General features: G+C 44.2%; 1 protein-coding gene across 3 annotated transcripts in view; it reads left to right on the plus strand.

Moving 5' to 3' along the window:
* PPOX (protoporphyrinogen oxidase) overlaps positions 1-25,949 on the plus strand; it is a 377,624-nt gene that overhangs the window by 55,943 nt on the left and 295,732 nt on the right. The window contains exon 1 of one of the 3 annotated variants that reach the window (XM_078669169.1): positions 14,856-14,957. The exons of the other annotated variants lie outside the window; for them this stretch is intronic. The gene's annotated coding sequence lies outside the window, so the exon portion shown is untranslated. Of the gene's footprint in view, positions 1-14,855; positions 14,958-25,949 lie in introns of those variants that run through there. 3 annotated transcript variants of the gene reach the window in all.

Genomic DNA, 25,949 nt, shown 5'->3' on the forward strand with positions numbered 1-25,949 from the left:
GTGTGGGGTTGTGTGGGGTTGTGCGTGTGTGGGGGGTTTTGGTTGTGTATGGGGTTGTGTGTGGGGGGTTGTGTGTGGGGGGTTGTGTGTGGGGGGTTGCGTGTGAGGGGGTTGCGTGTGAGGGTTGTGGTTGTGTGTGGGGGTTGTGTGTGGGGTTGTGTGTGTAGGGTTGTGTGTGTGGGGCTGTGTGTGGGGTTGGGGGGTTGTGTGTGTGGGGTTGTGCGTGTGTGGGGTTGTGTGGTTGTGTGTGGGGGGTTGTGTGTGTGGGGCTGTGTGCGTGTGGGGTTGTGTGTGTGAGGGGTTGTGTGTGTGTGGGGTTGTGGGTGTGTGTGGGGTTGTGGGTGTGTGGGGGGTTGTGTGTGGGGGGTTGTGTGTGTGGGGGGTGTGGGGTTGTGTAGGGTTGTGCGTGTGTGGGGGGTTTTGGTTGTGTGTGGGGGGTTGTGTGGTATGGGGTTGTGTGTGGGGGTTGTGTGTGTGGGGGGGTTGTGTGTGAGGGGTTGTGTCTGTGGGGTTGTGGTTTTGTGTGGGGTGTTGTGTGGTGTGGGGTTGTGTGTGTGGGGGTTGTGGTTGTGTGTGTGGAGGGGTTGTGTGTGTGGGGTTGTGTGTGTTTGGGGTTGTGGGGTTGTGTGTGGGGTTGTGGGGTTGTGTGGTTGTGTGTGTGGGGGGGTTGTGTGTGGGGGGTTGTTTGTGTGGGAGTTGTGTGTGGGGGGTTGTGTGTGGGGGGTTGTCGTTGTGCGTGTGGTGTGGGGTTGTGTGTGGGGTTGTGTGTGTGGGGTTGTGTGTGTGTGTGGGGGGGGTGAACCTGGAAAAATTGAGAGCTCTGTGGCAGGTGGGGGTAGGGTGCTGCTTTAAGAAAGTGGCTTCACTTGTGTACTCGCTGGTAAGTGATGAACTGCACTTTGAAATGGTTTTACAGCAAGCAGTACACGCACATTGACAAAAACTGTTAGAGTGCTCAAACAAACACACTGTGAAAGAACACACAGACATACATATTTTGGAACCTGGTTACTTCAAACGGAGTGTCCACAATGCCCTCAACATAAGTCAGAAGCTCAAAAGAAAATGGTCCAAGTTGCGGGACTTGCAGACAAAATGTGAGATTTGTGGTGTGATGTACTATGGAACCCACGTATTATGCCTTCGTTTTCAGCCGCCGCACCTCTCCCTTCGCCACCTCTTTCTTTGTTTACTGAAGCTCTTTTAAGCCATTAGAAGGTGAATACGCTACAATATAAGCACCCCACGCATGCTGACCTCACAGGCGTACCCAGGCAGTCACCCTATGGCGAATGCTCAAAGCCCAGAATATCCGAGCCTGAGAGAGCGCTCTCTGAACCCTCCCTGTTGTGTCCTGGCTTCTAGGCGCTGCGTGGCCTGCGGGGTGGGGGCAGGGGGGTCATGCACACATTCCTTTATCCTGCCACCTCATTGCCAGATTTGCCCCTCGAGAGAAATAGCAATTGTCATCACAGTGAACATGTAACAGGCAGCATAGCTCACTGGGTTAATGCGACTACTGCTTAGATCGCAGTGACGCCTACAGGTCCCTGGCTTGAACCATACTGGTTCCAACTTCATTCTGTGGTTGCTGAAAGGAGTATCGTTAATATGGAAGTTACCCTTATGTTATTGTGAGTTCTGAAAGGATGAAATATGGTGGCAATGGGTGCTCCATAAATAGCGCGCGCATGTTGTGATTTATAATAACTCTTTCACATGAAGCATACACAGACTGATACTCCAAGAGGCGCCGGGGGAGAGTGGAGACGATCTATCGAACTATGATAAAAGGTTGTCTCGAGTCCCTCTGGGGGATGCGGGTGCACCGTGTCTGTCCGTTCGCGTGAGTTTCTGGGGCATCCGCATGGGAGGGGGGCTTTGAGCAGCGAGCGGATGGAAGCTGATTTAACGGATGGATTCCAGTAATTAAATGACTTGTAAGAGAATTCCTCGTGCATCTCATTATGCATAAAGTCATGTGACCTAGTTTGCAGCTTGTCCAGTCTGGTTGACGCGCGGAGTTTGGGTTCTGTTGAGCCTGTTTGTGAGCTGATTACGTTCATAAAGTACATTTTACCGACTGTAGCGATAAGACGCCGTCCGATGAAAGATGCTTTATTCGTATATTGCATCGTTCATAAAGTGCTACAAAGGGCTCGTCCAAGCGGTTCATGTTGCCCCACACTGGAGCAGAACAAATTCAGGATATTGTCACACAAGAATGTGAAAGAGAGATAAATCGAGTGTGAGAGAGCAGAAAGGAGTGGGGCTAGGCTGCAGCCTCAACAAGCTCTTGGCATTGCTGTGGGGGGCGGGGGAGCGCATTCCTTTGAAGTCTGATGGGGTCGGGGAGCGGATTCCTTTGAAGTCTGATGCTGAGGCTCAGACAAATGGTGTGGGTGTGCAATGTGCGATGTGGCTGGCGATGTGCACGCGCCTGGCTCACATGAACTGTACCTAATCCGCAGTTTGGGTAGACTTTTGAAAGCCATACTATAATCTCGACAAACAAGCATTGCTAAAGCAATGCTGTAGTCGAGATCTAAAAAAGGACGTTGTCTTTATCTGGAATTCTGTGTCCAGTTCAGAAGACATCTTATGCTCCTACCACCCAGCGTTCCCATACTTCTTCCTGGTAAACTCTACTAATATGGGTGGGCCTACTGTCCCGACAAAAACCAGCATGAAATTACATAATCCTTGCACCGTGTAAAGTCAACATAGTGTCAATGTGGTCTTCACATGGTTTCAGTTTTGGTATGTTCCTATAAAATGCATTTGGTCAAACCCACACTGGGGGGGGAAGGGCAGGTTTTCCAGGAAGAAGTGTGGGTAAACAGGGTGGTAAGACTTTAGCCATTGGCTGTTAGTTCGTAGAATTGCCATCACACAAATGTGGGGAAAATACTTTTTTCTACCCATGCTTTAATGTTCTGTGGTAAATAAAATATTACCCTTGCATAATTTCTAGGCATTAACAATTAGCATGTATCAAATGAGAGGCAGAGAGTCCGTGGTGTCCAAGTTAAAAGGGCTTTATTCCAATAACTTGAGTTAAGGGAGAATCTGTTCCTTCACCACTGAGGTTCAGGAAGGGTCTTCTAACAATTAATCTCTGAAAATCATATATATACATTTCTCCTTGTACATAGGGAGGAACGCTCGAGGCAGAGCAAGAAAGAAAGAGATAAGAGCATGTGGGCGTGCATGAGGGTGTACATTTGATGAGTCATAGGTGTGTGATAGGTGGGTCATAGGTGGGTGGCTACATAGAGGAGGAGTTACATGGCAGGCTGGAACTTTGCCCTACTTGTGCACGCAACTGGATCATGACGTGCAATTGACGTGTAACTGAGAGGAGAGCTGACTTTAAGTCTAGTAGAGAACCTTCAGTGTCAGGGCGACCAGCACATCTGGTACTATCTGATATCTTGAGTCGGGGATGTATTATCTGAAGCAAAGGTTGCTCATCACTAAAAGACAGAAAGGGCATATATTTCTTTGTGCATTGCAAGGGGGCTGTGAGCTTTCTTCAGATGCAAGTACTGTAATTACATTTAAACGGAGACAGGAAGGCTAGGTCTCTATCTCTACGGACGGGTTCTGTTTATTCTTGTTAACCGGGCAGGAATGTGATTCTGTACAACAAGCAGATAACTATTTTGCAAAACACTGTCTTGGCAACCCTTGCTGGGCCCTTTTCGGCTGAGCTAGAAGTATGCGAGGTCAGGGATACGTAACTGTAGCTTTCAGAGTGTCTGAGCCATGAAAAACCCTTAATTCAGAAAGTGGCTCAGGCTGAACCACAAAAAGGGTTCATTACGATATTTATTCAAAAGTGCACAATGCAAATACATGGGCCTTCATGTTAGCTTAACGTTTGGGAAACTTGATGACAGGCACCTTAATGCAGGACGTGATTGCAGAGGCCTTGTGATTCAGGCCACTAAGAGAAATATGCATGGGTGACATGCACATACATGTAACATAGGGTATACGTAGGGGGCATCCTGGTCAGGCAAAATTTCATTTTCCTCATTCCCTCCTTGTCCCCTACATTACCCTTCAGGATACATCTATATTCATGAGACCGTATATTTGATCATACAGCATCATTTGTTCATCTTTAATCCTTTGTATACGTGGATGTGGAACACATGCAGTTGCACACAGGCCGCAAATGGCCGGGCCACACTGCAGACAGAGACAGCAACCAAATATTATAAGTAGTATAAGTCCTAGGACCGACACCACTTTCCATCCCCATGCCGATATTACACCCCAGAGCCAACTGGACCAAGTCCATGTGCCTGGGTCTTGATGTATATCATGAGCTATCTTGTGGAGTCGTGTTATCGCTGCATACACAGATGGCGCGTTATTTGGGATGAAAATGCAGCAAGTGGAGCCAATCACTCTACAGGCTCCGCCCCTATCCGCCAAGATGACGTCTAGAACGAGGCGATTTTGAAGAACGACAAGTCTAATAGCAGACTGTTCCTGGGTCAAGTTCGCCAGGGCAGATGCAGTCACATTCACTACTGCTTCAAGAGTCCTTGTTAACCTGCGTATCAGTTTACTGTTTTGGACGGGACCTATGAAGAAAAAGAATCCTTTGTTGAAATCTGTATATTGCTCCCAAGCTGTTTCAGTCTGATCAATCCCTGAGGTATCTGTCTCCCTCTTTTGTCTAACATGTTCTAGTCGTGAATCTCTATGATAATTGGATGGGGCCAGAAAAACGGGTGGAAGCAGGAACGCTATATAACATGTCCCACCCCAGTCTAAGGGCAGATGTACATAGGCTGTCTGACCGCAAATGAAATAGGTATGGCGTGATGTTTTGAAAGAAGACTGTCCTTTATCGTTAAACTCTACCACAGCGTTACACTCGCTGTGTCCCATGAGTACTGAGCCCTTCTTTCTGACACATAAATCACCTTTTGCTGGCAGGACTGAAATAAACGGTGGACCTGTATTTTGCTTGGGCTGAACATTTAACATTATAAAGTTAACGGATGCATTTCCCTGCTCATACTCTTCATTTTGTAGATCAGTTCCTTTCCTTTGGGGAAACCCTTTTTCGTCTGGGAAACATGCCTTATTCATTACTTTATTCAAGTTTCCATATATCCAGCCACCTGGATAAGCTATGTACTTTCTATCTATTGAGGTCATTAAAGCAAACCATGCTCCACATGAACCATTGTGTGAGAACGGTAAAGGATAGAATGGCAGAACTCCCTTCGTTTTCTGATAAGGGGGCAGTTGGCCACATACCCAGCAGTCAGTTGCATTGCTGGTCTGGTGAGAATGGTGTAACATACGAATAAATGTATTGTTACGTAGTGCAAGTCGATATGACAGTTCATGAGGTGGCAATTCACTAAATGTGTGCTCTGCTGTGCTGTTACTGGAAGAGTGTACATGTGAGGAGATAGGAGGAAAGAAAACATGTAGTATTAAACTGATAGATATTATAACAATGCATAGAAGAAAAAGAATAATCAAGGAAACTATACATCTACTGCGTAATAGCTTGCAGTACTTAGCTTTCATTTGGGTTTTCTTGCTATTCTTGTCTGTGATCTTATACATGTCAGAAATCTAGTCTAACCGATTCACCACCGAGTGGACTTAGACAATTAAACTACGTCTGACCTACTAGATCTTAACTTAGATTTATACTCCTGCTGTGGAGTCTTTTCTAGCAAAGGCGGCGCAAAGTCTGTATTGTCCTTATTGTCTGTATTGTTTATAGTCTTTAATGTTCCAGATTGTCCAAGATATCTTTTTTTCAATGCTGCGCGTGGATCCACCCCTTGCGTCCTTCCACTTTCACGGCGGACCTCGTGGTCAGTAGCACCAACTTTGGTGTCTTCCAACGCGGCTCAAGGGGGCTTGATCGGTCAAAATTCCGGATGAGGGTAAAATCGCCTGGTGATATGGCATGCTCCTTGACCTGGGTGTTGTCAGGGAAGGCGGCGGCAACCTGTGAACGACAAGAAAGTAGTGCAGACATCAAGGAAGCCAGGTAATCTGTCAGCATGTTACTGTCAACATCAGTAATTTTCTTTGGCATAGGCGTACCCCACATATTTGGCGGTCTACCGAAAACCACTTCGTACGGAGATAGGCCTGTTCTGGAATGAGCTACCATACGCATGTAAAAGAGGGCTACCGGCAAGGCTACCATCCAATCCACGCCTTTTTCTGCACATATCTTAGCTAATTTCGTTTTGATTGTCTGGTTATGTCTTTCTACAAGGCCTGCTGCTTCGGGGTGTCTTACACAATGGAACTTCCAATTATAACCCAACAGAAGAGACACTTGTTTCATTAATTCAGAGGAAAATGGCTGCCCATTATCTGAATAGATGACACGGGGCAATATCTGGGGAAGAACTCGCGCACCAATTGCCTGGCTGTTGTCACAGCAGTATACTCTGGAACTGGATATGCTTCTGTCCATCTAGATAGTGCACACACTACTACTAAGACATACTTGTAACCTTTACATCTGTCCATTTGGATATAATCCATCTGGAGGACCTCAAATGGGTGGTCAGGAGGATGAAATCCGCCTTGTTCCACCGGAATGCCTTTACCTGGATTGGACTGGCAACAGATCATACATGTTCGTACTTTCTGTTTCGCTGCTGCACGCATGTGCTTGTTACACCAGATGTTCTGTAAGCTGTCTAACATTGCCTTCTCTCCCAAGTGTGCTGGACTATGTGCTGTGTTTATGATTACTTGTACCATGGAATCTGGAAGAAACCATGTACCTTTTCCCTTAGTCATTCAACCTTGGTCAGTCTGGACCCCTCCTTGTTCAGTCCATTTCTTTATCTCATCTGTAGTGGCATGTGTCTGTATGTCTAGTACATCTTGAGAAGGATCCCTGACTGTCATGCATTTTGTCAGTAATGGTACCTGTGTCTGTTGGTGTCTGGGCTGTGAGTTTAGCTGTTCGGTCTGCCAGGTCATTACCCTGGGAAATGATGTCTGTAACTTTGGTATGAGCTTTGCATTTCAGGATAGAAATGGCTGTAGGTAAATGTATTGCTTCTAACAGGACTTGAATAAGCGGACCATGCTGCTACTAACTCTCCTGCACTCGTTCTCATGCATGATCCATCTACATAGAGTATCAGGTCAGGGTCTGGAAGTGCAATATCTGTCAGGTCTTGTCTTGGTTTCGTCACTATATTCATTACTTCCACACAGTCATGTGGTGGTGCATTTACTGTACTTGAGGGCAAAAGTGTTGCAGAGTTCAGAATATTACAACATCTGATCTCTATGTGTGGCTGAAATAATGTCAGTTCATATCCTGTCAGTCTCGCTACAGTCAAGTGTTGTGTCTGTGTCCTGTTTAAGAGAACCTCTACTGCATGTGGTACTTGTACTGTCAGAGGGTGTCCCAACACTATTGAGTCACTTTGTCTTATGGCTAGGGCTGTTGCTGCAACTGATTTCAGGCACGCAGGCAGAGCCTGGGCCCACTGGATCTAGTGTACTAGCACACGGCTTGTGTTTTCCTGCTTGATCTTGTGTGAGGACAGATAACGCTGTTCCATCTCGTTCAGTTACGAAAAGCATAAAAGGTTTACTGTAACATGGAGTCGCTAAAACTGGCGCTTGACATAATGCTCTTTTTAATTCCTTCAAATGCCAAGCTATGTTCTTGTGTCCAAGGGAGGACAGACGAAGACGCTGCTTCCTGAGTTGTCAATTGTATGAGTGGTTTGGCTAGAAAGGCATACTGGGGAATCCATTGCCTGCAGTATGAAGTGAGGCCAATAAAGGCACGTACTTCCTTTTGTGTCTTTGGCTGTGAAAGGTTGTGTTAGCTGTCCACCCTCCTTGGAAAGCAAGTGTCCAAGGTACACCACTTGCTTTTCACAGAATTGCAGCTTTGAAGGGGACACTTTGTGCCCCTTGTCTGTCAGAAAGTGTAAAACTGTCAGTGATGCATTTTCGCAGTCTGGCTCAGATCGTGTTGCAATCAGGATGTCGTCTATATACTGTATCAGTGCTGTGTTGGAAGGCTTGTAAATACTGTCCAGCTGTCTTTCTAATGCTTGACTGTAAATGCTAGGACTCATTGCAAGAGCGAAACTCCTGCCAATTATTCTGTTTACACTACGAGGGAAAACTATTCATTTGCAAGCATGCACTTTCATGAAGTCAATGAAGCTTCCAGTGTTGACTGTAAGGAAGAGCAACTTGACCCCCACCTTATATAAACATTTCTTCCGCGGAAAGGAATTGGAGTATGACCAATAACAACAAGACAGGCACTGCTCGGCTCTCCAAGAGGGAAAAGCCCTCCCTTCACAAAATATCTTTCCCTGGGAGCCAGGCCACCTCAAGGTCGAAAAACACATTCTGTGTAATTCAAAACATATCTGTACCCAGGCCACAGGGCTAACCAACATTCTCTAACTTAACTGAAGCAATTTTAAAACGTGATAAAAAGCATCCTAAAATCAGTAATTAATAAGGACTTATTTTTTTTTATTTCGTAGTTTAGACACATGCTAGCATTTTAAAATAATTATATCATAAAATATTGATACTAGCTGCAAAGGAAAAAAGAAACAGAACAACATGGCATGGAAACACACCACATTTTACTTTTTAAAAATAACATGTGAAACACCATAATTTTGCATTGCATAACCTAGATTTTCATAATCAAGTGTGCAAGCTCTTCTATTCTACCTATTAAAAGGGCCAGATTCATCTTTTTTTAAAAAAAACATGTTTCCTAATTGAGTGGATTAACTGTCACACGCTATTCTAAAGGGCAGCTTGCGTTGGGAAAAATAATGTATATTTTGTAGAACACATTTCTATTTAAAAAAAAACACACGGTTGCCTTACACTAATTAAAAGCACATTCTATGATGGGTCTGTTTTATATTTTCTTCTCAACCGTGAAAACATTAAAGCACCCTCCGTGCAAACCCTTATCTCAATTCGACTGGTTTATTTATTGGTTTATTTACAACTTACCGACCTCTGAGTCAAACACATTAAATCAAGTGTTCCAAGAATGAACACTTCTTGACTCTCCATGCAAGATGTTACCATTTCAGTCAGCAAGCTGACAAAGCACATAGGCAGACCCAGCAACCAATGAAAAATGTTAAATCGAACCATCATTCATCTAACCACTCACTGACTTTTAACGTCAGCTCACATAACCATGCATGTTAAACAGCATGTTAAAACAAATACTGCCTTCTCAATACAAGATATTAACCCTTTGGCAGCTGAAGCACAATCATTCCCCAATGACTGCAGTACATGGGAAAGTCATGAACTCATTTCTCCACGTTATCACATAACACGTACGCACATCTTCAAAACCTTTTCTTCAAGCACTTGAAAGAGATCCAGCTCTCTCCTGCCTAACGTAATGATAACATGCTCTGCACAAACCATAACCACATGGCGCTATTCACAAGCCATATTCACAAGAAACTCAACAAGTCATAATAATTACATGCTCTTCATAAACCATATTTACAAGGAGCTATTTACAAGGAACTCCACAGTAAACTTATCTGGCCGATGGGGGCAGAGGGAAATCTGCGTTTACGTAGTCTGGTGCGGGCTCTTCTAGATAGGAGGAAATAAAAGCCTCTGATGCTGTCGGCTTTACTCTACATACTCTAAATGGTACAGGTGGTGGCGTTCGTGACCTACTGGGTGTTTCTGAGGTGGTCACTCTAGCTAGTTCTTCTGACAGGACGGGATAAATACCAGTAATGACGGCATTTCTTTCTCTGTCAGTCTGTTCTGTAATGACCCGTTCCCCCTCCTCCCGCAGTTCTTTTTCTTTTGCTTTTTCCCCTGCTTGTCTAGTTCTATCTGCTTTATTCAATTCTTTCTCTATCCTCCTATGTGACTCTTTGCGCCACAATTCAATGGCATCTTTCTGAGAGGGTCTTGACTTCTTTTTCCATAGCGCTTCCTCTACTCTCATAATGCATTCAGGATCCCATGTTCCCGAGATAGGCCATCTATATTTCTCCTCCAAGTCCTTTGTATAGTCTACCCAGAAATCCAAAAACAAAATGGCGTCTAACCCATGCTTATTATACATATAATGACCAGGTGTGTCTCTGGTTAACTGACTCTTCTAGTATACCTTTTCTGGTCCCTATCTGACGCAATTTTGAAAACAGTGGCATGTTGAAACCAACACAATGGAAATACAATACACAAAAATAGACTGAAACAATCAACAATCATTCACACTAAAACATCATAACATTAAAACAAACATGATCTAAACCAATACAGAGAACTAAACATGTACTTGAAAAACTATATGCACTGGAATACAGTACAACCATACCGGTCTCAAAAATGAGACACGTCTTTACCGTGCCCACGTTTTACCATGGACCCGTCTTGACCGTGCTCGTGTGAACGAACCCGTCTTTACCGTTTTCACGAATAACGTGAACCCGTCTTTACCGTGCCCACGTGTTACCGTGGACCCGTCTTTACCGTGCCCACGTGTTACCGTGGACCTGTCTTTACCGTGCCCACGTGTTACCGTGGACGCGTCTTTACCGTCCCCACGTGTTACCGTGGACCCGTCTTTACCGTGTTCATATAAAATGAACCCGTCTTGAACTTGATGCATCCCCCATAGTGGTACTCACCGGGAAACAGAACTTGAAACTTGAAGGCCTCGGAAACTCGATACTGCTACTACTACGCCTGCGCCTTGGAACTGGTGGGCCTCGGAAACCTCGGACCTTGCTCTCTCACGGGTGGGCTCTGGTTGGGATGATCCGCAATCCTCACCGCCTCGTGTGGACGCCTGGTCGCAGTCCGTCTCCTCCGTGGGCCTGAGGGAGTAAGCAGGAAGTCCCGCTGGTGCGCACTTTGAAGTCCGTCACGGATGTAGAAGGGGGCAAGAGCTGTACCTACGTCACTGGCGCGTGGGGAAAGGGATAGTCCCTGTATTCGGGCGCCAGATTAATGTGGTAAATAAAATATTACCCTTGCATAATTTCTAGGCATTAACAATTAGCATGTATCAAATGAGAGGCAGAGAGTCCGTGGTGTCCATGTTAAAAGGGCTTTATTCCAATAACTCGAGTTAAGGGAGAATCTGTTCCTTCACCACTGAGGTTCAGGAAGGGTCTTCTAACAATTAATCTCTGAAAATCAAATATATACATTTCTCCTTGTACATAGGGAGTAACGCTCGAGGCAGAGCAAGAAAGAAAGAGATAAGAGCATGTGGGCGTGCATGAGGGTGTACATTTGATGAGTCATAGGTGTGTGATAGGTGGGTCATAGGTGGGTGGCTACAAAGAGGAGGAGTTACATGGCAGGCTGGAACTTTGCCCTACTTGTGCACGCAACTGGATCATGACGTGCAATTGACGTGTAACTGGGAGGAGAGCTGACTTTAAGTCTAGTAGAGAACCTTCAGTGTCAGGGCGACCAGCACATCCGGTACTATCTGATATCTTGAGTCGGGGATGTATTATCTGAAGCAAAGGTTGCTCATCACTAAAAGACAGAAAGGGCATATATTTCTTTGTGCATTGCAAGGGGGCTGTGAGCTTTCTTCAGATGCAAGTACTGTAATTACATTTAAACGGAGACAGGAAGGCTAGGTCTCTATCTCTACGGACGGGTTCTGTTTATTCTTGTTAACCGGGCAGGAATGTGATTCTGTACATTAAGCAGATAACTATTTTGCAAAACACTGTCTTGGCAACCCTTGCTGGGCCCTTTTCGGCTGAGCTAGAAGTATGCGAGGTCAGGGATACGTAACTGTAGCTTTCAGAGTGTTTGAGCCATGAAAAACCCTTAATTCAGAAAGTGGCTCAGGCTGAACCACAAAAAGGGTTCATTACGATATTTATTTAAAAGTGCACAATGCAAATACATGGGCCTTCATGTTAGCTTAACGTTTGGGAAACTTGATGACAGGCACCTTAATGCAGGACGTGATTGCAGAGGCCTTGTGATTCAGGCCACTAAGAGAAATATGCATGGGTGACATGCACATACATGTAACATAGGGTATACGTAGGGGGCATCCTGGTCAGGCAAAATTTCATTTTCCTCAGTTCGCCGGGTATTTACTGTAAGAAAACATGCTAGGATCCACACAAGCCACACCACTCTGGATCCCCCCTTGGACTGGGTTTCAGAAATGTTCTGAGTTAGTATGTCTCCATGGGTGCGGGCAGGTCCCTAGCTGAAATGTTGCATCCATCCCCATAGAAAGATGGAGGAAATTGGATATCATGCTTATTTTTGGTGTTTGCAGGGTGCTCTTCATAAGAAAATTTGCTGGTATCCAGGTAAGTGACACAACACTGGATTTCCCAGGGCCTCTGGGTTTCAGAAATTCTCAGGGTTGGGGAGTTCCCTGGTGCCGGTGACCCGGAGTCCGGATACTACTGCCATTCCCCATGACAAGTGAGAGGAAACATGGGGTTCTTTCTTAGGGTGTAGTTTTGACACGTGTTGGGAGAAAAGGGGTAAATCCACCCGTTCAGCCTCTCTGTGGGGCAGAAATACTATATGGTTCCAGCAGATGGGACCCTATACCAAGACGGTCAAGTACCCTACCACATTTCTTTCCTCATTTCTTTCTATTGTAGGTTGGTGGGCTTTAAGACCTCATGGTGGCCCATTTGGTGTGTTTCTCTTGATGTACTTTTACCAGGTTATCAGCAAGCCCATCAGACCACAAGGGAAAAAAATGAAAAACAGAATGGGATGTGGGGATAGACCATCCAGGTATTGGATTGCAGCACCCACTCCAAAGCACCAGGCAGACTTTGTGCTCCCTTAAGGTGAAGACTGGACAGTTCACCTTCTATCTCCCTACAGCAGGGAACGTAGGGCCAACTAAACACCAAATATGTGTGTCCAAAAAAGGAATGATTTGAGTTGTTGGCCCGTCTTGCCCTTGAGTAGACTGGGCACCAGAGAGTATTTCTGGCACACGAGGGAGGCAGAATGAAAGGTTTACACCCTATTGGAAGGTCCGTATGTAAGTGTTTTTATTAATTAGACAAATGATGCCTTATTCAGGGAAGTTTAAGTTATCACGACTCGTCGTAACCAGCTTACATTGACACATGTTCACATTTGCAGAAAAAAAGTGCACTTTTATTTTATGTGAACGAGCATTTGCACATGCACGTGTTTCTCAGCGTGCTTTTCAATTTTAGACAATCAGCAAAACAGGACCCTAATCCACGGTCCCCATATTAATAAATGTAATTAATTTGTGTCCTTCTCGAGTTAGTCATGTCCTGGCCCAGGGTCGCCCGTATAAAGTCTTTTTGTGAACCCTGCAGTTAGTTTTAATCACCCCTTTATTTTTATTTGCTCTGCTGCCAGGTAGTACTCCGAACGTTCAGCGGCTGACGGCAGCACTGATAGGGTTAAACAGTGCCCATATTTATACCGTTAGCACTTTAATTCTGCAAATTTCAGGGCTCAGAAAACTTTGATGAATTGAAGTTCACAACTGAGGCTGTTAAGTTCGTGCTGTATAAAACCCCAAGGATAAATAAAAAACTTTGCCATTTACAATGTGAATAGCTCCAACAAATACAAGACCTATTGCAAAGCACAAAACATTGCCATTTACAATGCCAATAGCTCCAGCTCCAACAAATGCGAGACCTATTGCATTTCCAATGCTTGTTTTAAGCTGCTATCTCACTGAGGTCCCCAGAATTCTTCTTAATAAGGCCCTGCAGTCTTGTTAAGTTTGTTTGACGTTTTTTAGATTCTCCGAATTGGGAACTTCCAAAATGATGTTCACAAGGGATCTTTTGTTCCTGTCGACCATGTGGTACCTGTTCTACGTTGTGTTTGTACGTGTCTCTTGTACTTTTGAGTAGGGTCTTTGTGTTCTCTGTCTCGCGCTGCTGCATATCAGGAATACCTCTGTGAGCAATCTGTGAGAGGATAGTATGTCCTGCAGCAGTAACTTCTGTAGCTATATGTGCTTTCCTCTCCCCTGGCACCATTGTAGCAGCCACCCACTGTTAACTCAGCAGTACTTAATTTGTGCCGGTGGTTGCAGGTAATGGGCCCCAGTATTCATTTTTAAGGGTTTAGACTTATTTTTCATCATCCGAATATGGCCCTGAGCAAAAGAGAACGCCAGAAAAGGGATTACAGAGGCGATACAGAAAGACATCAAAGCACACACAAATAAGAGTAGGCAATTATGAAAGATTCTTGAAGAGTGAGCTAATGAGTCAGCGAGTGTGGCATGAGGTGGAATCAAGGAGGGCCAGACTTGGGATTCTTCAACCCTGCAAACTGTCATCGAAGTGGCAGCTTCCAAAGAAAAACTTTGGACCAAGCATTATTTATTCTTGTCTTTTGTTTTTTTTACAAATTAAGCATTTGCTCCGATTTATTCAAGTGGACTGCAGAAAGAGGCTGTTATTGTTTTGCTGCCTTTTGGGGCTGTATGAGAGGGAAGCTTGCACTATTGCTTTATGAACTGCATCTGTTGCATGAAAGTTAAAACATCTGGTTTGTCAATGGCTTTTGGAATTATTAATAGCATTATTACAAATCAATTAAAATCAGTAACATATATCAATTTCAGAGGAGTGTGGGTAACATGTACATTTAGCAGTGTCCAGCAACCCTCCGTGAAGTTTAAGGTTCTTGTTCTACGTGAGAGTATTCGATTTATTGAATTGAACAGTTCCACTGCAGGCCTGTCGGGTCGCGTGCCTGTTTACGCCCCTTTCTCCGCCCACCTTTGAAAGCTGGATGTCATATGTACAACTAGCGGTGTGATTGGCCAGTTTTGCTAATCATTTCGTAGTGCACCGATTCGATAACCGAAGGGGGCGGGGCGAAGGAAACTGGCTGATGCCTTTCCATACATTTTCTCTACTCCAGGGGTGGCAACTCTTCAGGTGAGTCTCGCTGTAGTGAAATCTCGCTTCTTTAGCTAAAAATAAATACAAAATGGACACGATGCATGCTGCGAGTGCAGGACGCCATGTATATCAATCTCAAGTTTACAATTGGCCACATTGTGTGATCTTCGGCAATCGCTATTTCTTTTGTACTTTTGTCACTATTTATTTTGTATTTAGAATCGTGCAAAGCATCACTGGCAGTTTTTGTGTGCATGTAGTTTGTTTGCATCGTGGTCAGACTCATGCGTTCACTCGATCGTGGTTGTCTCAGCAGAGTGGTGCCACTGCCCCCAAAGCTGTAAGCAGCCCGGCACCAGGCAGAGAGGACGCCCTCTTTATCTGTAGTTTCGTATCTGAGCGTGCCCTCATGTGGCAAGAAGTCTCGTCTGCTCGCTGCAGATATGACCGATGTTCGGCTAACACCCTCCGAGAACTTTCCTCCAATGTCTCGGGAATTTAATGTATTGCTATTCTCAGTTAGTTTATTTTGTGCTGTGATCCCATAGGCTCGTTTTGGAAAACTCACGCGAAGACTTATTTTTGTGTCTGGAGGATAACATTTGAGGTGGGAGTATATTACATAACCTTTTTTAAAGTTGTGGTTAAAAAATGTTTGACGCGATCTACTTTAAAATATGGGTAAATTAATATTCACATCGTGTGTGGAAAAATCTGGTGTTATGGGTCAGCCTTCCCCAAACTTTTGTTCAATTTATGTATTGTATTTATTATTTGGGAAACTCAATATTTTTGTTTTTAAATGTAATTAAAAATATGGCAATTCAAAAAATATGTATGTTTTAATTCAAACGTTATCTATACTTAGGTTTTAACGTTTGAAAATATATAGTTTTCCTTGAGATCATGGGTCCTCAAAGGTTTAATTGACGGGCCCGTTTTCCTCTGGCTCTGTGTCATGACCCCACTTCCTCACTTTTCAACATTTATACGGCATTGGTCAAGGCTCATCAAAAGAACCCAGTACATTTTGGAAAGTGGTTCCCATTTGTTTGGAAACGTTGCCCAACGTCTCAAAGCAGCAGCAGTAGGAGAGCGCATCCCTGTGCCACTCTGTCGCCTATGCACTGATCTGACTCAGTTGGGAGCTATATGCCGGCCTTCTCCGTATCTTTTGTTCTTGGGAGTACTGGCCTGATACAAAGAAAGAAAAGAACAATTATTACGCGAGGTAACTCAGCGAGTTGAGCCCCGACTGCAATGAAAACTGTAGGCCATAGTTTCAAATGAGCCTGAGTCGGGTTCTGCTGCCAGGTGGGCTTTCTGCATCTCGCACCCGAAACTCACCCATTTAAGGTCGCCACGTGCGCACAGCAATGTGGGCAGAACCCACCTCATGCTCACTCGCAGGAATGGTATTTCACGTGTACACACATGTACATCACTACACAGCTTACCTGTGCGTGCAGGCGTGTGTTCACTGGGTGAGTGTATGGGCCCATATTAGGGTGCATTGTTTTTTTTTTTCCCAAAATTTTTATTGCTTACAAGGCAAAAGGTACATGAAATCATTAGTACATTTTTACATGAGATCATTGTTACATATATTGGCGAGCAACAAAAAAACAAACAAGCATTTGCAGTGCAATAGGTCTCGCATTAGGAAAGTTTGAGCTATTGGTATTGTAAATGACACATTTTTCATTTATGTGTTGGGTTTTGAAAATAGCGAAATTAATAGCTTTGTGATTTACAATGCCAATAGTTATAACTTTCGCAAATGTGACACCTATAGCATTTGTAATGCAATATGTGTTGTATTTACGGGACTTAGATGTATTGATATTACAAATAACAATGGCTTTTAATTTTTTTAAATAATTAATATTAAATAAAAGTTATTGTAATTTATAATGGGAATAGCTTAAGCTTTTTTAAATAACTTTTGTGAATATTATGTTCAGTGTATTTTATTGTGACGAAAATAAAAACAAGTGACACACTCTGGGGAAAAACACCTGGAAGTGCCGAAGTGGGATATTTATTGTTCATCTGGTGCAACTGAGCCCCGACCCTGCCGCTTACTATTTTAGCCCACGATCGGGTGGACTATCAGGCTGCCCCAAGACAACCTCGAGGAGCAGAGTATGTGTGTAAGGGAGGGAGGACAATAGAGGCAAGAGGAGGAGAGAAGGGGATAAATGTAAGGGATGAGGAGAGGAGGTGCACGCAAGGTAGTGGCTGTCTGAGAGGGAAAGGGTTTGGCACAGGGGGTGAGGGAAGAACGGAGATGTCAGGTTATAGATGGGCTTAAATCAGGGCTGAAAATATAGGTATAAGGACCGTGGGCAAAAGAGCGGGTGACTTAAGCTAAGAAATGGTGAAAAGAAGAGGCTTCTGACGGTAGAAAAAGACATGGTAGACGAGGGAGAAAAAGAGCACAAGAGAGGCGGGAGGGAGCACAAGAGAGGCGGGAGGAAACACGGTAGACGAGGAGACAGGACAAGGGCGGGCACAGAGCAGTGTTACCAAGACACTTATCGGGAAATGTTTCAACCCACGCACTGTGCTTATAAGGTTGCCAACTTGTTCGCTGGGGATGTTCTATATGCTTTGCTCGAAGGCTGCCGCAAACCCAAACACACAGCACCTACAGACTAACAATGGCACAGCGCGCTAAGCAAAGTGTTCCTGACGAGTGAAATGCGCATATCATATAGTATTGAAGTATGCCCCTGCTGCAAATGCGTACTTACCTCGTTTGGTGCGCTGAGCCATTCAGGAATTTAAATACTCCCTGTATCTCCCCGGCGCTCCAGTGCTGACACGCTCCGAACAGCATCTACTCTAAACCCCCGCGAGACAATTTAGCTAGGTGCGCCCTACACACTAAGTCAGTATTATTAACTGCGCTGCTCGCTCTAAGCCTAGAAAGCATTGGCCAGGATGTTTTTCTTGGACCCACGGCACATGCACAATACCACCCATCTGCTTCAACTTCCCTGGAAGGATTGCTCCCAAAGCCAGCTAATTGGGCATTGGGTACACATGATCTCAAAAGGGCAGGGCAGAAAACGAGCCTCTTGCTGTCCGCACACAAAAGAGAGGCAGGTATGGGGAGCCCCAGCACCGATTGCCCCGTTCACCTGAAGGAGTTCAAACTAAAGTCAATTATTGACTTCTCCACCTAGAACGGGGGCTCCTGTAAACAACCCGATCCTGCAGCACACACCGGAGGCAGTAAAACGCCCCCACCTCTCACGGGAACCCTCTTGCCTCACACCACACTGGCAGAGGGGCAGCAACCCTCCTTTACCAATACGCCGCCCAAACGCCACTGACCCTGGCCACTTCGTAACTCCCCTCCCCAACACACACATATGCAGGCACCACATGCACAGTGTGCATTTCGGTAAAATAACCGGCTCCTTGCCTTCAGCCCCCGACGAGAGCAATTGCCTGCTTACCTTCTGTGGGTGCAGACCCCTTTTGTTGGCGCCCTGGGCTGGTGGGTGCGCAGAGAGCCCTCCTCTCCTCGAAGTCATACTTCGCGTGTTTGCAGGTCCCGCTCCAGGGGGAGAGAGTGTTGTGGGCGGTAACGAAGACTAAGTCTCAAGGGGACTCAAATACACATGCAGGTCGCGCCACCCTCAGACGTTTAACGGGAGGAGAAGACAGCTACACAAAGTGCGCAGGCATGTGTATTTAGGGCAGAGAAACAAACGAAAAAGATGCCTAGAAAACACACATTTTCTCCGAGTGCTTAAAGACAAGCTGCGAGCGTGCGCAGCCTGAAAACGGAAGTTCGGGAGCGTCACGCCTGTCGTGGGGCGGGACTTCCGTTTTCCGCGAAGCCCGCGCCCACGGAGTTGATGACCCGCAATGGCTGCAGAAGACAGGACGGAGTGGCGGCGATGCGGTGAGTAAGGCTTAATTGTAAGGGGGACGGTGTGGGGAGGGGGACGGTGTGGGGGGGGGAAGAGGGGGCGGCGGGGGGGGGGGAAGAGGGGGCGGCGGGGGGGGAAGAGGGGGCGGCAGGGGTGGAGGGCGCCGGCGTGTGTATGCGTGCAGAGGGGTGGGGGCTGGCTGTGTCTGTGTTGCATGCGAGGGGCTGGGAGTTCGTCTGCGCAAGCGCGGCTAAGACGCGCGCTCACGCGGTAAAAACTGCAAAGGGAAAGCGCGTGTCAGATTGGTGTCCCCAAAACTACGTACGGGCAGCATTAGGTCTGAAGCAGACACCTCAATGCTCACGCATTGAGCGTAGGTCTGCTCGACCTAAAAAGGGGAAAAACAGTGATGCAAATGGGGCATGCGATCCATACTAAGAAGGAAACGAAAAAGATATAAAACAAGAAGATATGAAGAAATTAATTCCCTGATACTACTTTTTCTATTGGTGAAGAAAAATAAAAAAGGGTGCATTGTTTTGTTTGTTCCCTTACCGGGCCCTAGGGTAAAGTCTGCACCCAGTGACCTTTTCCCTTGTGTTAGGTGGCTGTGAAGGAGGAACTTGTGTGGTGTGTTGTCCCATGCGCAATAGTGTCTTTCTGCTGAGCGCTCTACCTGTCATTGCTTAGCCATATGAATATACAGTGCTTGAATGGTGTGCGCTGGTTACATTTAGCTGACACCTACCTAGTCTGTGCTTTTTCACTCATCCTATGTGGATAACCATGACCAGGGTGCGAGTCGAGGGTAGACGCCGTCTTCCCTGCTGCATAGCTGGCCGCCTTCACCGGAGTGCCACGTTCCTTTCCCACTTCTCCCTAAATGCTGAACTCTGTGTAATTTTCTGACACCCGAGACACTTTCAGCAGCGCCTGCACGTCGTCTGCTTTTTGGCTCCGAGCACCAATGTGCAGGCGTGGAAGGGTTTGTCAGATTCCAGCTTCGCCCATTACAAAAGCGGAAGTTAAAGGGCCATTAGGCCTCTTTTTGTTGGAGTGTTATGGCTGGTAGCAACCGGGAACCTCACACCTAGATGCAATGGAGCATAAACAAAGGCTTACATTTTATCACTTCACAGGTACTTAAGAGGGAAATGCTTTTTGACTTTGTTCAGTCCCTGTATATAAGAGATATGCAAACCCTGTAAGATTTTCAGGTTTGTTGGTCGTCCAAGTATTTTACACAAATAACAATTTAAATACCACTATTTTGTTTTATTTCTTTTATTGCGCATTAACACTACAGTAGTGCTAAAGCACTATAAAAGAAATAAAACAAAACAGTGGTATTTAAAGTGTCATTTATGCACGTGTGATGTAAAGCGCTCTGACATCCTTCATTGGGATGAGTAGTAGTGCAGCATTGGGGAGCTCAGATCTGGGCATCCCGGCTGCAGAAAATATCCTTGCCAAACCTTCCATCACTTGGATAAGTCACAGAGTGTAGCGAAGGGAGAATGCAAGTTGCGATGTCCATGTGGCTGCTGGGCATATGTAATGTACATACCTGGAGAATGCCACTGATGTCTACTTTATCCCTCATGGAGTGTGTCCAGACACTGGATAGATGTGTGCCATTATCCATTCAGCAAGGGAAGCTTTATAAGTCACTCGACCGGCATAACTCCCACAAAGGTCACAAAAGGTTGGTTGGGATACAAGCATAATGAGTGTGACCCAAATTATGTAATGTCTCCTTAGCTGAGGATGTATGGGGATGTTAAAAAATACTTTAATCTTTTCCCCAGCACTATTTTTGTCATCACAAAGTTGGGACAACACTGTGCCTTAATTGGAAGGAGTACTTCTAATGTTAACTACAGAATAATATAGTTTCAAATAAGTACCCTGTAAAGTTTCCTTAAAGCCCCTGGAGTGTTGATATGCCATATAAAACTTTAAAATAAACACATAAATAAATAAAATGTTTGCTTTCATCCAAAGTTGATCCTTACCTGCATTTTACATCCGGCGGGCCCATACTGTCAAGGAGTTAACTGAAATGTTGGCTATGTGTTAAGAATTGCTTTTTGATTTTGTGTAAAAAAAAAACGATGAAGGAAATGGAATAAGAAATGCAAGTTAGTTCTAATGAAGATAGATGTTTGAAGATGATTTTCATTTAGGTGTGTTAAAGTACGTGTGTGTATGTGTGTGTGTGTATGTATATATATATATATATTCAAAAACAAGGATTCCTCCGTCAGAGGATATCGTGGAGTCGCGGGAAAATCCAATTAGAATCCACAAGGTTTACTTCAAGTTCGTTTTATTTGTAATCCATTTGGTGTCAAAAAACAAGGCAAAAACCAACGCGTTTCGACAGCCTCCGCTGTCTTGGTCACGGTTAGTTTGGAATTGAGCGTTGCCACAACTTATACACCTAGTTCAATTTTGGAAAGGAAAACAAAGTCACTCCCCCTAGGGGCTTTGCCACCAACACATGATCATTATGTCACAGTGAAGTTACTCTAGGGATTATGGGTGATGTAGTACACCGTTAATTCATTTCATTCTATTATGTCACATTCACTTTCTATCCTTTTGCACACTTTTGCACAGAGCAGCAATATGTTAGTTTTACAACATAAATTATGCCCAAATATTGTGTACAATACTTGTCGCCCTCCAGTGGGCTTGTGGATAATAAATTACGTTGTTGTCGCATATTTGTGCGTGGAAAATTATGTTGTTGTTTTGGTGTGCAAGGTGATTGTGGTAAGCCCTTTGTGATAAAGGGGTTGTTTCTGTTGTGGAAGTAACCGTCCTCCAGTGGGCCATGACATACGGTGAATGATCAATGTGTGTGCGTTTTTATTTTTATATTATATATGTATGTTTGTGAATGTTGTCCGCCCTTCATTGGGTATTTTGCGGTCTATTGTTGCGATGATGGTGCTTTGCTATAGTTTACTCCTTGTAGGACAGTGTGTGTGGCATTGCAACTAGTGATAGAAAATTGTGAAAGGTTAAAATTAAGTTACAAAACGTGATGCTACCTGTTGAAACAGTTTAGGTCACAATTACAGTCTAAATTTATATTCACAGATGTATGTATAGTTCTTCAGATTGATTGAGACCAAAAGGGGTCATTGTCCTAAAGTTCAAGATATGTCTTGATTCTTTTTGCCGTAAATGTTTTTCATTGTGTCCACCTCTGTCAGACAGGGTCATTGTCTCTATGCCCCAGAAACGTAAAAGTTTCCAATCCCCGTTGTGGTGGGAGTCCATATGTTTTGCAACTGCGTTGCTTCTGTCTCTGTGTGTCGTAGCACAGGCGTGTTCCAAGATGCGTTTTTTAAGCTCGCAGATTGTGCTGCCTATGTATCTAAGTTTGCAGGGGCATTCGATCATGTAAATTGTGTATTGACTGTTACATGTAATGCATTCCCTGATCTCCCATATCTTTTTGTTTGGCATCATTACTTCTCTTGTGGGTTTCGCAATTTCGCATGCTTTGCAGTTGTAACATTTTACAAAGCCCTTGGTTTTCAGCCAAACTCTTTTTTGGGATGTTTTTTTGTAATGACTGTGAATCAGTTGATCTTGTAAATTTCTGACCCTCCTATACGTGATAACTGGATGGGTGCCCATTTTTTTGCCAATAACTGGATCTAGTTGTAGAATTTTCCAGTTCTTTTTCAAAATTTGATTTATTTTTTTTGATTCTTGGCTGTAGTTTAAGATCAATCTGATTGGTTCCTCCTCTTGATGTTGTTTGGACGTTTTTTGTTGTAAACATTCCATTCTTGATTTTTGGTTGGCTCTCTCCCAACATTTTTGCACCATTTTCTTGTTGTACTTTCTTTTTTCAAAGCGTTTTATGGTGTTCTTGCTCTGTTTATTCCATTCTTTTTCCTCGCTGCAAATTCTTCTCAACCGGAGAAATTCCCCGTATGGTATGCTTGTTATTAACGATTGCTGATGAAAGCTTGTTGCCTCCAGAGTTGCATTTGTGGCTGTGGTTTTCCGGTGAAACCACAGCCACAAATGTGGTTTATTCCACAAAAGAATGGAATAAACAGAGCAAGAACACCATAAAACGCTTTGAAAAAAGAAAGTACAACAAGAAAATGGTCCAAAAATGTTGGGAGAGAGCCAACCAAAAATCAAGAATGGAATGTTTACAACAAAAAACGTCCAAACAACATCAAGAGGAGGAACCAATCAGATTGATCTTAAACTACAGCCAAGAATCAAAAAAAATAAATCAAATTTTGAAAAAGAACTGGAAAATTCTACAACTAGATCCAGTTATTGGCAAAAAAATGGGCACCCATCCAGTTATCAAGTATAGGAGGGCCAGAAATTTACAAGATCAACTGATTCACAGTCATTACAAAAAAACATCCCAAAAAAGAGTTTGGCTGAAATCCAAGGGCTTTGTAAAATGTTACAACTGCAAAGCATGCGAAATTGCGTAACCCACAAGAGAAGTAATGATGCCAAACAAAAAGATATGGGAGATCAGGGAATGCATTACATGTAACAGTCAATACACAATTTACATGATCGAATGCCCCTGCAAACTTAGATACATAGGCAGCACAATCTGCGAGCTTAAAAAACGCATCTTGGAACACGCCCGTGCTACGACACACAGAGACAGAAGCAACGCAGTTGCAAAACATATGAACTCCCACCACAACGGGGATTGGAAACTTTTACGTTTCTGGGGCATAGAGACAATGACCCTGTCTGACAGAGGTGGACACAATGAAAAACATTTACGGCAAAAAGAATCAAGACATATCTTGAACTTTAGGACAATGACCCCTTTTGGTCTCAATCAATCTGAAGAACTATACATACATCTGTGAATATAAATTTAGACTGTAATTGTGACCTAAACTGTTTCAACAGGTAGCATCACGTTTTGTAACTTAATTTTAACCTTTCACAATTTTCTATCACTAGTTGCAATGCCACACACACTGTCCTACAAGGAGTAAACTATAGCAAAGCACCATCATCGCAACAATAGACCGCAAAATACCCAATGAAGGGCGGACAACATTCACAAACATACATATATAATATAAAAATAAAAACGCACACACATTGATCATTCACCGTATGTCATGGCCCACTGGAGGGCGGTTACTTCCACAAAAGAAACATCCCCTTTATCACAAAGGGCTTACCACAATCACCTTGCACACCAAAACAACAACATAATTTTCCACGCACAAATATGCGACAACAGCGTAATTTATTATCCACAAGCCCACTGGAGGGCCACAAGTATTGTACACAATATTTGGGCATAATTTATGTTGTAAAACTAACATATTGCTGCTCCTGTGCAAAAGTGTGCAAAAGGATAGAAAGTGAATGTGACATAATAGAATGAAATGAATTAACGGTGTACTACATCACCCATAATCCCTAGAGTAACTTCACTGTGACATAATGATCATGTGTTGGTGGCAAAGCCCCTAGGGGGAGTGACTTTGTTGTTTTCCTTTCCAAAATTGAACTAGGTGTATAAGTTGTGGCAACGCTCAATTCCAAACTAACCGTGACCAAGACAGCGGAGGCTGTCGAAACGCGTTGGTTTTTGCCTTGTTTTTTGACACCAAATGGATTACAAATAAAACGAACTTGAAGTAAACCTTGTGGATTCTAATTGGATTTTCCCGCGACTCCACGATATCCTCTGACGGAGGAATCCTTGTTTTTGAATAATTTAGCGGGCGGGCTCATCCGCAGGAATACCGCAGCCACAATCTGCAGCGCCGTTCTGGGGGAAAAAAACGAGCCATACAGTGTGATATATATATATATATATATATATATCACCTACTGGCGGTCGCCAGTAGGTAGTTATAGTTAGGACCTAGTTTCCATAGGAAATCCACAACATTCTATTGGGAATAACTTTGGCGTTGATGGACAGAATTGGCTGAATTTCTCTAAGAAAATGGCCAGCTCCGCTCCGCTCCTTCCCTGAAAGTTTGGGGGGGATTTGTCAAGCGGGGGCCGGGGTAAAAGGGGGGTCCTAAAATGTGTTTTCCCCATGTTAATTTCCATAGGGCGGTTGGACTCACTTTTAGCCCAAACGGCTGAATGGATTTCCACCAAACTTGGCAAAATTGTAGGGACTGGTAGTCCGATGTGCCTTTGCTATGTCTCAAGATATGTGCTCCAGTGGATTTTGAGTAATTTAGGTTCAAGAAAATATATATATCTATAAGCGCTCCCCGGTACGCGCACCGGGGCGCGTACCAGCGCCCTACGCGAGTATGCGAGCGGAAAGCTGATTGGCTCTCTGGTGTCTGTCAACATTCCAAACAGTCCGGAGCGGCCGCCATCTTGTGTCTCGGTAGGATCGAGACACAAGAGGTGGCAAAAACAAAGGGGTAAATCACCATAAGGGGGCAGGGTAGACCCCCCCTGACCCCTAGGTTTGATGTGGGGGTCATAAAAGGGCCCCGCGGGGCAAACATTTTTATATTTTTTTTTATTGATTTTCGCGGGGTGAGCTCCCGGTACGCGCACCGGGGAGCGTACCGGGCAGCGTACCTGGAGAAAAAAGAATGACAGAGTTTTTTTAAAAATTTAGCATTTTTTTATAAATTGGAGGTAGTTCTAAAAATAACTGTTTTTTGTATTATTTTTGTTGTTTTATATTTTTTTTATTGTTTTTTTTATTTTTTTTTAACTTTTTTTGGCTTTTATGAACAATTTAATTTTTTTGTTGTAATTTTTATGGGGACAAACAAAAAACAGGTAATTGCAAACGGCTCAACTGGAGCAAAAAAATCAGGAAAAAATTAAGGTTTTTTCTGCAGTTGTGGTTGTCTCCTGCACGGTTGATTAGTTTTATACTTTTCTCTCCATAGGAAATTGTAGTCCCGCAATATATACAAATTATTTTAAAATCTCCAAACTGGGTTTGGATGTTTGGGACCATCTTTCTTGCCTCTGGACCCGATGGAGTGGGTTGTTTGCTTTTGGAGTTGCTGGGAGAAGATTGGGGAGGGTTTCTGGTCAGTTCTCTGACCTTTGCCGCAGAATAGTTGTTGGGATGCCTGCGTTGCATGTGGCGAATCATGGTATAGTTGCCAAAAGAATACTT

The sequence above is a fragment of the Lissotriton helveticus genome, chromosome 12 (assembly GCF_964261635.1).
Source record: "Lissotriton helveticus chromosome 12, aLisHel1.1, whole genome shotgun sequence".
Taxonomy (NCBI): Eukaryota; Metazoa; Chordata; class Amphibia; order Caudata; family Salamandridae; genus Lissotriton; species Lissotriton helveticus.